Source organism: Bos taurus, chromosome 5 (genome assembly GCF_002263795.3).
Source record: "Bos taurus isolate L1 Dominette 01449 registration number 42190680 breed Hereford chromosome 5, ARS-UCD2.0, whole genome shotgun sequence".
NCBI classification, from domain to species: Eukaryota; Metazoa; Chordata; class Mammalia; order Artiodactyla; family Bovidae; genus Bos; species Bos taurus.
The window spans coordinates 41,639,581-41,652,662 of NC_037332.1; the positions used below are offsets into that span (position 1 = coordinate 41,639,581).

Here is a 13,082-nt window from a genome sequence, read left to right on the forward strand (position 1 = left end):
CTCAGTCTCTTATGGGGACAATGCTCCTTTCTCCTGGTTCCTGGTGCACAGAAAGTTTTGTCTGTGACCTCCAAGGGTCTGTTTTCCCAGTCCTGTGGAAGTTCTGTAATCAAATCCCACTGGCCTCCAAAGTCAAATTCCCTAGGGGTTCTCAGTGCCTTTGCTGGGTCTCCAGATTGGGAAATCAGTTGTGGGTCCTAGAACTTTCTTAACAGTGTGAGAACTTCTTTGGTATAATTGTTTTGCAGTTTGTGGGTCATCTGCTCAGTGGTTCTATGGTGGATAACGCTCCATGACCCAGGTGTGCTGCAACCTGAGCCTCTGTCCCTACAGCAAGCCAGTGCTGACCCATGCCTCCACAGGAGACATTCAAACTCTTAAAGGCAGGTCTGTGTCAGTCTCTGTGGGGCCTCTGGTTCCTGGTAAGCACAAGGCTTTGATTGAGCCCTCCAAGCATCTTTATGGGTATGGGGTTGTTTTCTAAATGCCATTTAGAAAAAACCACTAGACAATTAGGGAAAACCTCTAGACCATTCCAGTATGAGCTAAATCTAATCTCTTATGATTATACAGTGGAAGTGACAAATATATTCAAGGGATTCAATCTGATAGACATATTTCCTGAAGAACTATGGACAGAGGTTGATGACTGTACAGGAGGCAATGATCAAGACCATTACCAAGAAAAAGAAATGCAAAAAGGCAAAATGGTTATCTAAAGAGGCCTTACAAATAGTTGAGAAAAGAAGAGAAGCTAAAGACAAAGGAGAAAAGGAAAGATATACCCATCTAAATGCAGAGTTCCAAAGAACAGCAAGGAGAGACAAAAAATACTTTCTTGGTGATCAATGCAAAGATATTGAGAAAAACACGCAGATCTTCCTGACCCAGGAATCAAACCAGGGTCTCCTGCATTGCTGGTGGATTCTTGAACAACTGAGCTATCAGGGAAGCCCCAGAGGAAAACAACAAAATGGGAAAAATTAGAGATCTCTTCAAGAAGGTTATAGTTACTAAAGGAATATTTTATGCAAAGGTGGGCACAGTAAAGGACAGAAACAGTATGGACCTAACAGAAACAGAAGACATTAAGAAAAGGTTGGAAGAATACACTGAACTATACAGAAAAGATTTAATGACTCAGATAAACATGAGGTTATGATCACTTACCTAGAGCCAGAGATCTTGGAGTCTGAAGTCAAGTGGGTCTTAGGAAGCATCACTATGAACAAAGCTAGTGGAGGTGATAGAATTCTAGATGAGCTATTTCAAGTCCTAAAAGATGATACTGTTAAAGTGCCATACTCAATATGCCAGCAAACTTAGGAAAGTCAGCAGTGGCCACAAGAGTGGAAAAGGTCAGTTTTCATTCCAATCCCAAAGACGGGCAATGCCAAAGAATTTTCCAACTGCCGCACAATTGCTGCTGCGCCTTCTAGGGGACCTGCATCCCTGTCTGGGATTCGTTTGGCTGCGACAAGGACTGTCTGATTTTCATTCCCTTTAAGCTGCCACAGATCAGCTGCTTCACTCTCAACCTTAAATGTTTCACCTCTGACCCAGACATTTGCCAGATATGGGAATCGGACCCCTGCTTTAGTTCCCTCACCCGCTGAGGGCAGGTCCAGTCCTACTAACACTCCTGTTTTCCCCCTACTCCTGTTTTCCCTTTGTCCTATGGTTTCATCTGGTTCTGTATATTCTTTTCCCATGATCAGGTACTCCTGTCTGCTCTCAGCTGGTGCTATGCAAGCATTTCTGTGTCTGAAGGTGTATTCCTGATGTATCCGTTAAGAGAGATGTACTTCACATCCACCTACTCCTCTGCCATCTTGTCCCACCACCCCATTTCCTTTTAGTTAGCAAACCCCTTATCTTTAATTTTTTGAAATATTTGGAGAAGATAAATAGTAACTTTTACAAATGTTTGGTATATTTCACCTATCTAGCTGTCTGGTCCTGGACTTTTGTTGTTGATAAATTTTAATTACTGATTCAATTTCATTACTAATGATTGGTCTGTTCAGATTTTTTATTTCTTTCTGATTCAGTCTTCAAAGATTGTATGCTTCTAGGAATTTACCCATTTCTTCAATTTGTTTACATTTGATTATTCATAGCAATCCCTCATTACCTGTTATATTTCTGTGCTGTCAGTTGCAACTTCTCTTTCATTTCTGAATTTATTCATTTGGGCCCTCTCTTTTTTCTTAATGAACATAGCTAAAGGTTTCACAATATAGTTTATATTTTCAAAGAACAAGATCTTAGTTTTATTGATCCTTTCTTTTTTTTAATCTTCCTTATTTCACTCATTTTTAATAATTTCCTTTCTTCTACAAATGTTTAATTTTTTAAAAATTCCTTTATATCTAAGTTTATATTGTTATTGGAGGTGTTTCCTATTTTCTATGTTAGTCCCATATTACATCAGTTTCTTTCTAGAAAACTAGAAGTAGTGCTTTTGTTACATCCATAGCTTTGGGAACATGGTGTTTCCATTTTAATTTGTCTCAAAGTATTTTTTATTTCCCCAATGATGTGTTTAGTGGCCTATTGGTTGTTTACTAGCAAGTTGTTTATACTCCACATGATTATATTTTATCCTTTCCCCCCTGTATTTGATTTCTAATCTCATACTGTAGTGGTCAGATAAGGTGATTGATATTATTTCAGGTTTTCCAAATGTATTAAGACTAGTTTTGTGACCTAATTTGTGATATATTCTGAAGAAGGTTCCATATGCACTTGAAAAGAATGTGTATCTTTCTGCTTAGGGATAGAATGTTCTATACATTTAAATTAAGTCCATATGCTCCAATGTGTTATAAAGGCCAATGTTACCTTGTTGATTTTCTGTCTGAATAACCTTTAAATTGATGTAAGTGAGGTGCTAAAGTCTCCTACTATTATTTTATTACTGTCCATTTCTTCCTTATGTCTGTTAGTATTCACTTTATGTATTTAGGTGCTCTTAAGATGGGTGCATATGTATTTATAAGTATTATATCTTACCATTGAATTGATCCTTTTATCATTGGAAAAGGAAAGGACAACCCACTCCAGTATTCTTGCCTGGAGAATTCCATGAACAGAGGAGCTGGCTCAGGATGGGGAACACGTGTATACCTGTGGTGGATTCATGTTGATATATGGCAAAACCAATACAATATTGTAAAGTTAAAAAAAAAAAAAACATGTTAGTAGTCTGGAAGACATGGTAATAGAAATTTACTTTTCTCCTAATCTAGCTTGAATTGATTTTTCAAGTGCAACCAAAAGAATCTTCACATAACAGTTGAAGGCATGGAAATACAAAAGATCAAGTATTAGTAGCTTACTATTCATCAACTCATAGTGAAAAGTGAGGAGGAGCAAGGAATTAAGTTGGAAAGGTAGTTAGGCTCCAAATCCTGGTGGTTCTCATATATCTTTTTGTTCATCTCCTCATACATAGCAACCTCAAGTTATAGGAATGCATATGTACATGCTAAACTGCTTCAGTCATGTCCGACTCTTTGCAACTCTATGGACTGCAGCCCATGAGGCTCCTCTGTCCATGGGATTCTCCAGACAAGAATACTGGAGTTGGTTGCCATGCCCTCCTCCAGGGGATCTTCCTGACCCAGGGATCAAACCCTTGTCTCTTAAGTCTCTTGCATTGTCAGGTGGGTTCTTTACCACTAGTGCCACCTGGAAAGCCCTTTTAGTAATAATGAATGCAAATCATCTTTCCTGTTATACAATTGGGCTTCCCAGGCGACGCTAGTAGTAAAGAACCCACCTGCCAATATAGGAGACATAAGAGTCATGGCTTTGATTCCTGGATCGGGAAGATCCTCTGGAGGAGGGCATGGCAACCCACTCCAGTGTTCTTGCCTGGAGAGTCCCATAGACAGAGGAGCCTGGAAGGCTACAAACCATAGGGTCACCAAGAGTCAGATTCAACTGAAGAAACTTGGCACACACACACACTGTACAATTATCTTAGGAAGAAGCCTCTAGAGGCTTATGTTATAGCACAAGAAATTGTTTTGAATATAGGAAGTATTTTCAACTGAAAATTTTGAGTCTAATCTGGATTAAGTGGTCGTAGAATTGTTGTGTTAACTTGTTATTAATTAATGCTTCTATGATCAGTATCAACTTTTAAATTTATTAACACCACAATTAATCTTTTATTTGACATCTAGAAGAAAGTGACAGCAAGCTCAGTAGAAATATTTAAAACATTTAGAGACTTATAGAATAAAAATATGCCATCCAATTTATGTAAACCTCCAGGGAATAAGAAGTAACGTCTGTTTAGCACCACCGAATCAATGGACATGAGTTTAGGCAAACTCTGGGAGATTGTGAAGGACAGGGAGGCCTGGCACGCTGTAGTCCTTGGAAACACAAAGAGCTGGACACAACTTAGCAACTGAAAAAAAACAAGAACCATAATCTACCTCCAACAATGTTTAAATGAAGGATTTCTTCTCATCACTAAAAGGTAACACTCTGTGAAATCTGTACATTCCCACATAGAATCCTGCAGTTATAAATAATCCCTCAGTGTATCAGAGAAACCTATTTTTTATCTTTAAAGTAGTAGACAGATTCAACTAACTGTGACAATGATTTTTAGCCCATTTTATTGCAAAATATAATGCTTTCAAGAGACTTTATAGAAAATCACAGATGTTGCCATCATACAGGTTAGGAAATAGAACAATGCTGACAACTTACAAGCCCACACACATATGCTTTCTAGAGTACATTCTCTTCCCTCTGCCATAGACATAATCATTATTATGAGTTTATAATAATCACTTTCTTATTTTGCTATAGTTGTTTTTACCACCTATGTTTGCATCCCTCTTTCTGAACTTTATATAAATGGTATCTTAAATCTTTTGTTCAATGTTACAGGTTTTATCCATATCTCCCTATTTTTGTGTATCTATAATTAATTCATTTTCATTGGTGGGTGATATTCCAGTGTAAAAACATCAGATTTTTTGTTTTTGTTCTGTTTCTAATAGACAAAAAGTATACATCTTAAGACCTAAGATAAAATAAAGCTGGTTGTGAATCTAATAATATTATCCAAAACTCTATTTGAAACTGTATTTTTATAAACTAAGAATCTCTCCAGAGCAATATTGTTCAATAGAACTTTCCATGATGCTTGAAATGGCTCTCTCTGTTTTTCTTTCCATTTTCCTGTAAATTTTTTTTTTCATTCTATAAGATCTTTATAAGTTATCCTATCTTTGGAAATCAGCTACACTTTATTGCTTTCCACAAATTAAAGACGAAAGATAGGAAAGAATTTCTCTCAGAAAAATTCATAGAGGATATTGTTAGCCTGATTTTTTTTTTTGCATATGAATTCTTAAAACAGCCGAGTATTTGCACCTCATGTTGAAGAAATAACTACTGAGCATACTCCTTGCGTGCTTTGTCCCTGTTAGGCTGTCACCACAGCTGTGCAACAGGTATAGAGACTTTTTTTCTTTTTTAAAAGCAATTTCAAATAGCCTTACTGTCTTCAGCCAGTCAGTAGGTGGTCTTGAGCCTTAAACAAAACAAGGAACTGAGCAAATAGTCTTCCTGTCACTGACTTCTACTTATTAGGTAGGAATGATTACTTGCCAGAATGATAGAAATGGTTATAGCCAAATTATTCTATCAATAATATATAGCCAAATTATAGCTATTTTCTATCATTGCAGAGTTGAAGCACATGATCTACCACTTGGCAAAAGTCAATGAATAAATGCTCAAAACTTGGAAAATACTTGCGTATGTGTTATTGAGAGCATTAATCAAACAGTGGAGCAGGAAAACCATACACACTTAGTAGCAGTAAAATAAAGCATGTTGGTTACCTAAAAATGTTAAATCCCATATTAATGTATGGTGGAAATGTAACAATAAGCTACTCTCTAGCTTTTTACGTAAGGAGTAATTTTGTCATCAGTATATTAAAACACTAAATAATAAATGATCACAGTAAGTTCCCAAATTAGTGAATGTATCTAGTAAACAAATACCTCCTTATACAAGGTCCCTTTCCTGATTAAATTAGAAAAATCTTGGGTAAATCTTGCTTGTTAGCCTGATTTGGTCCAATCACTACAACTAGAGGTGACTGAGTAGTAATTTCCAACTCCTACCACAAAAGGTGGACAGGGGAAATTTTCTACAGAAAAATATGGTATATTTAGTAAAGGAAAGGAGGTTAGAGTGTTGGGTGTACAAAGTAATTTATATAGGAAAATTTGAGAGTAAATAAAATTTACATCAATTACTTAGCTTTTAAACAACAGATTATACGGAAAACATAATCGGGAAAATGGGTTACTGACTAAAATATAACTTCCAAAACTTTGTGCCTCTATCCTATAACTATAAAATTTTGTTTCATCTTACTGGAAGAGAGTTCATGATTAATAGCATAAATTAAAATTTAAATTCAAAGTCAAAAGTCTTTTGGTATTAAGATACAAAGTATGAAAAAAGTAAAAGAACACAGAACATAAAAATGAAGAGTATCAATTGATAGAAGACTGAAAACTTTTATATTTAGGTATCTAGTGAGTCTTACATCCTAAGCTTCAATTGCACTGAAATATTTGGAAGTCATTCTCACTGAGCTAGCCAATTCCCCTTGTAGAGGATGAATAGAACCATCTCAGCTCTGATTGACTGGGCACAGTGATTTCCAAAACAGCAAACAATCTGCCTGGGACATAACAAACTCTGAAACAGCAATTTCCTTTTCTGAATGCATGTATTTGTATTAAACTGGAAAATGTTTCTGAGCATGGCTTACAAGCTAGAAAATCATGCTCTTGGTAAAGTCTCATATAGCATTAAATGAGAGCACATGTAAGTTTTTCAAAATTCTATTTCAGAACAACTTGTGGACACAGTGAGGGAAGGAGAAGGTAGGACAAACTGAAAAAATAGCATTGATGTATACACACTATCATGAGTAAAATAGATAACTAGTGGGAAACTGCTATGTAACACAGGGAACCCAGCCTGGTTATAGGGGTAGGATGGGAGAGGCGAGGGAGCCTCAAGAGGCAGGGGATATACATGTAATTATGACTGTTGTACAGCAGAATTCAACGCAACATTGTAAAGCAATTAAAAAGAAACTCTATCTCAACTAAATCCTTTTTTCTCACTCTCAATATTTATGAATACTCAAGAAAAATGTTTATAATACAATCTATCTTAAATTTTATCACAAAGAATAAAGAGCCACAGGAACTTAGCATATTTGTTATTAAATATGTATCAATATATGTTCATTGGAAGGACTGATGTTGAAGCTGAAACTCCAATACTTTGGCCACCTGATGCGAAGAGCTGACTCATTTGAAAAGACCCTAATGCTGGAAAAGACTGAGGGCAGAAGGAGAAGGGGACGACAGAGGATAAGATGGTTGGATGGCATCACCGACTCAATGGGCATGGGTTTGGGTGGACTCCAGGAATTGGTGATGAACAGGGAGGCCTGGTGTGCTGTGGTTCATGGGGTCACAAAGAGTCAGACACGACTGAGCGACTGAACTGAACTGAATATTATGAACTGAAATTGATTCTCTATTAGAATAGGTAATTCAGAATCTCCAAATCATTGAGCATGATTTTGAACTGGGCTATTTTCAGATTAAATTTCCTTATTCCAAACCTGAAGATAAACATTTTAGAATGATTGACAAATCATATAAAGCAAAAGTGTTCATCAAGCTGAAGATTTGAGGTAATAAATAGTGCTGGTTGAACAGTACAATCTTTGGTTTATTTTTATATTTATTTCCTCCATTTAAAAAGTACATACTTAACAATAACTGAGTTTATACTGGGATAGAAAATATTTTTGATTATTGAGGAGCCCAGATTCTGAACACCAAGAAAAGGATTTGTCGGTATTGTGTCTTCATAAGCAGTCTATATCATAGTATTAAATTTTGCTTTAATTCAAAATTTACCTCAACAGTATACCTCAACAGTGTATTTTACATACACACACTTAGGTAATAATTATATGTTATATAAATATTACATTTGATAGTTTTGATAATTTTTCTCTATTCTTTCTTTATTACTCCAACTAAATACTTTCAATTATTAAAATATTAAATTCATAATTTTATAGAGTATTTATAAAGAATAATTCATTCTGGGCTTTGGCACAAAACTGTTTTATAAAAGTGAATCATATAAGCAATAATTATTTAAAGGGTATTTTTTTTCTTCCTTTCAACATTCGTGAGGAAACAACAACAACAAAAATCACTAAGTACTGAAGATTATGGAAATATTTCTGTTTATGTGCCAAGGGGAAATATATTGAAGTTAGAGCCAGATTATTTATTATGCTGATGATCTTGAAAATTAGACAAAATTACCTTAATTTTGCAATAAAACTAAATTGTAAAAAATAAAACTAAATTGGATTTGATAAATATTAGATAGTTATTTCCAAGCAGAAAAACCCACACCATAAATATCCGGTGGTTAAGTAATATAGACAAAGTGCTATTGCTATAGGAAAGCTAGGAGTAAGTGCAATTTTTCATTAGATTGATTTGCCATTCTTAAGTAGAGTGCATGACTTGCTTTTTCTGCAGTTAAAGTCAATTCAGAATTGTCTGTGAGTGTACAGATGCATCATATCGAAGTACAGGAAGGTGCTCCTGTCTCTAGGCAGTTTCTCACTAAGGTATTGTTGAAACCCCACTGAAGAAGAAATTAGTCAATGGAAGTATTTTTTCAGTGTCACACAGACATGTTACTCTAACTTGTTGGCATCCACATCCAGATTTGCCACAGATTTGCCACTAAAACAGCTCTCAGTTGGGAAATTTAAAATAAAGGCAGCTTTGGTGCAGAAATGGTATCAGGGTTTGTTTGTTTCTGTTTTTTTTCTAATTGAAATATAGTTGATTTGGGGCTTCCCAGGTGGCAGTAGTGGTAAAGAACCTGCCTGCCAATGCAGGAGACAAGAGATCTGGGTTCGATCCTTGGGTTGGGAAGTCTCCTAGAGGAGGGCATGGCAACCCACTCCAGTATTCTTGCCTGGAAAATCCCATGGATGGAGGAGCCTGGCAGGCTATAGTCCATGAGGTCACTAAGAGTTGGACATGACTGAAGTGACTTAGCAGCAATAGCAAGTAGTCTGCAACTGTTAATCCCCTTTTACTTATTTCACCCAAAGTAAATGGACAGACATCAGTTGCATTTTTATACAGTAATAACTATGAGAAAGAGAAATTAAGAAAAAAAATCCACTTACAATTGCATCAAAAAGAATAAAATACCTAAGGATAGATTCAAACAAGAAGGTGAGAGACCCATATCTTGAAAACTATAAGACATGTATGAGAGAAATTGAAGATGATACAAATAAATGGAAAGATATCCTGTGTTCTTGGATTGTAAGAATTAATATTGGGTAGATAATTTAATTTCTTAATTTTCCAAAGGAATTTACAGATTCAATGCCACTCCTCTCAAAATACCCTTTGGCATTTTCCACAGAACTAGAATAAGCAATTATAAAATTTGTAATGGAACCACAAAATACCTCAAAAGCAATCATGAGAAAGAAGAAAAAAGCTGGAGGTATCACAATCCCTGACTTCAAGCTATATCACAAAGCTATAGTCATCAGAATAGTATGGTCGTGGCACATAGACCAATGAAAAAGCTCAGAAATAAACCCAAGCCCACATTGTCAATTAATTTATGACAAAGGAAGTAAGTTTAACTAATCTTCTGAAAAAGCTCCAAAATTCTTGGCTAAGGGAAGTGGCTAAGGGAAAAGTACATAGTTTAGGATTTTGGTCTTATAGAGAGAGAAAGCATTAGGCTAAAAACTCTTACCATAATGAGCACATGCCAGAAATGGGATACCTAAGTTTACATACAGAAATTTTAAAAAAGATAAAGTAGCCTAGAAAAAAGTATTGAGAAAATTGAAGAAAAAATAGTTGAGAAAATATGGCCACCTAATTATGATCACATTAGTTTTGGGTCATTTGAAATGTGAGGATCCTTAAGTGCTTCCCTGGTGGCTCAGATGGTAAAGAACCCGCCTGCAGTGTGGGAGGCCCAAGTTCAATCCCTGGGTTGAGAAGATCTCCTGGAGAAGGGAATGGCTACCCAACTCCATTATTCTTGCCTGGAGAATTCCATGGACAGAGGAGCCTGGTGGCATATAGTCCGTAGGTTCACAAAGAGTTGGACACGACTGAGGGACTAAACACTTAAGTAGCTGAAGATTTAGAGTCAGTGATGACTTGTTGTATAAAGGGCAATGATATAAGTAGTACCACTTATTTAGAACTAACTATATTTTAGACATTTTCTGGAGGCAGATAATACATATTACTGTATGTACATACACTATGAACGGTAGGCATTATTGTCTTCTAAACACATTAGTAAACTGTGGCATTGAAAAATTCCTTAATTTTCTAACAGTGACATAGCTATTTTAAGTGACAAAGTCCACATTTAAACACAGGGCTGTTCTGACTCTGAACCCTAGAGTCATTACTCTGGGTTAAATGGGGTTGATGAAGTCTGGGTCTTGATACTGTTCTAAGAGGAGGACATTTTGATAATGATAATAAAGAAAACAAAAATTCCCTGGGTGCTTTAGCCAGTGAGATTTTTGTTTCTTGAGTTAGGACTCAGACACTTTCATAAGGGAAAAGCCCTACAGAATTCTGAGAGGAATAGAGTCATTTCAGGGTCTGCGCTTCCTAATGCAGTTAACAGCATATGCCCCTCATGCATTTCATTCTATGAGAGTCACATGGAAAATATTTGACTCTATATGAACCATCTGAAGAATTTTAATGGCTATGTCTTCACAGACCTGGTAAGAGAAATGAAATTATAATCTCAAATTATATTTACATTGCTAGTATAGTCACTGGAAAAGAATGGGGTGTTAGATTACTACACAATGAAATGGTTACGTGCGATGTTGTAAAAACATAGATATTCATCCATGTGTATATGTTTTACGCCTATTGTTGCTGTTCAGTCACTAAGTCACGTCCAACTCTTGGCAACACCATGGACTTCAACACGCCAGGCTCCTCTGTCCTCCACTATCTCCTGGTTGTTGCTGTTGTTCAGTCACTAAGCTGTGTCTGACTCTGCAACCCCGTGAACTACAGCATGCCATGGTTTCTCTGTTCATCACTATCTCCCTGAGTTTGCACAGACTCATGTCTATCGAGTCAGTGATACCATACAACCATCTCATCCTCTGTCGTCCCCTTCTCCTCCTGCCTTCAGTCTTTCCCAGCATGAGGGTCTTTTCGCATGAATCGGCTCTTCACATCAGGTGGTCAAAGTATTGGCGTTTCAGCTTCAGTCCTTCTAATGAATATTCAGGATTGATTTCCTTTAGGATTTACTCATTTGATCTCCTTGCTGTCCAAGGGACTCTCAAGAGTCTTCTCCAACACCACAGTTCAAAAGCGGCAATTCACGCTGCTCAGCCTCCTTAATGGTCCAACACATCCGTGTGTGACTACTGGAAAAACCATAGCTGTGACTTTGGCTGGCAAACCGATGTCTCTGCTTTTTAAAACACTGTCTAGGTTTGACATAGCTATTCTTCCAATAAGGAAGTGTCTTTTAATTTCATTGCTGCAGTCACCTCCACAGTGATTTTGGAGCCTAAGTTTTATGCTTAAGTCTTGCTTTAAAATTTGGATCCTAGGCTTCATTCCCCAAACCAATAACTGACATTTCACTGAGTGGCACCATTTTGACTTAGTTTTTGTACTTAAAAAATACTTAAATGTAGTAAAATTTTCGGAGAAGGCAATGGCAACCCACTCCAGTACTCTTGCCTGGAAAATCCCATGGACGGAGGAGCCTGGTAGGCTGCAGTCCATGGGGGTCACTAAGAGTCGGATATAACTAAGAGACTTCACTTTCATGCATTGGAGAAGGAAATGGCAACCCATTCCAGTGTTCTTGCCTGGAGAATCCCAGGAACGAGGGAGCCTGGTCAGCTGCCCCACAACTGAAGTGACTTAGCAGCAGCAGCAGCAATAAATTTTTATCAAATGACAACTTATCTGAAAGAGAAAAATTCTACTATTTTACGTATTTTTAAAACTGAATAGATACTATAACATCAGAATATAAATATGAAATCGAACTTTTCATGTGAAAGCAATTGCTTGAAAAATACATCCTTAATTACTTCACAGAAGGAAAAGAAATTCCTTATTTATTTAAGGTAAATAAACTCATGTATTTTTATATTAAATAAATAAGAATCAGTATCAGTCCAGTTCTTCCACAAACTAGACCCTGGATAAGTTTCAAACACAAGATGGTTGGATTTGGTGATCTCAAATGTTTTGTGCAACTCAAAGAGTCAATGTATCTCAATTTCCTAAGACCAAGATGAGTAGCTTACAAAATATTTTCTCAGGTAAGAGTAGAATCATTACTACTTGAGTCATTGAAACAAGCTACTCCTGGAGGTACTATCTGGGAAGATCCTTTCTTGGCTCACAGTGTACAGCATGATGTAATGTTTTAACAGGCCCCACCTTAGTCTGGTAGAATCACTTTATCAGTTGAGTTCTGGGTTGACAGCTCTAAGATAAGCTCAAAGTGGACTATATATGAGACTATATATGAGATTTAAAATTCTTTCATTATGCTTCATAAGGAATTTAGGAAAACCAGTATTCGAATTGTACTGAGAAGTTTAAAATATCACTATTCCCACTTATAACACTGAGTTTGTGCTGTGTAATGCATGCAATTGTGCAGCTAAAGGTTTATTTGGCAAGGAGTTAACAATCAGTGAGTGGAGAAGAAGTTCTAATGAAGCTATAACTCTTATTATCATGCATTTACACAGTGAGTTTCTTAAGCTTTTCTTAAGAAAAGCTTTGTGAAACTTCTTCCAAGTAATGCGGAAAGATTGGCATCTAGCCATGGTGAAAGAATCACCATGTGACAGTTTTCTAGGTGGATGGGGAAAGTTGCTTTGCTACAAGGACACCTGGAATATTCCTTCAGTGTAATAT

At 36.5% G+C, this 13,082-nt stretch overlaps 1 pseudogene; it reads left to right on the plus strand.

Moving 5' to 3' along the window:
* Nucleotides 1-292: 292 nt before the first annotated feature.
* Nucleotides 293-13,082, plus strand: part of LOC100847470 (GTP-binding nuclear protein Ran-like) — a 55,925-nt pseudogene continuing 43,135 nt past the window's right edge.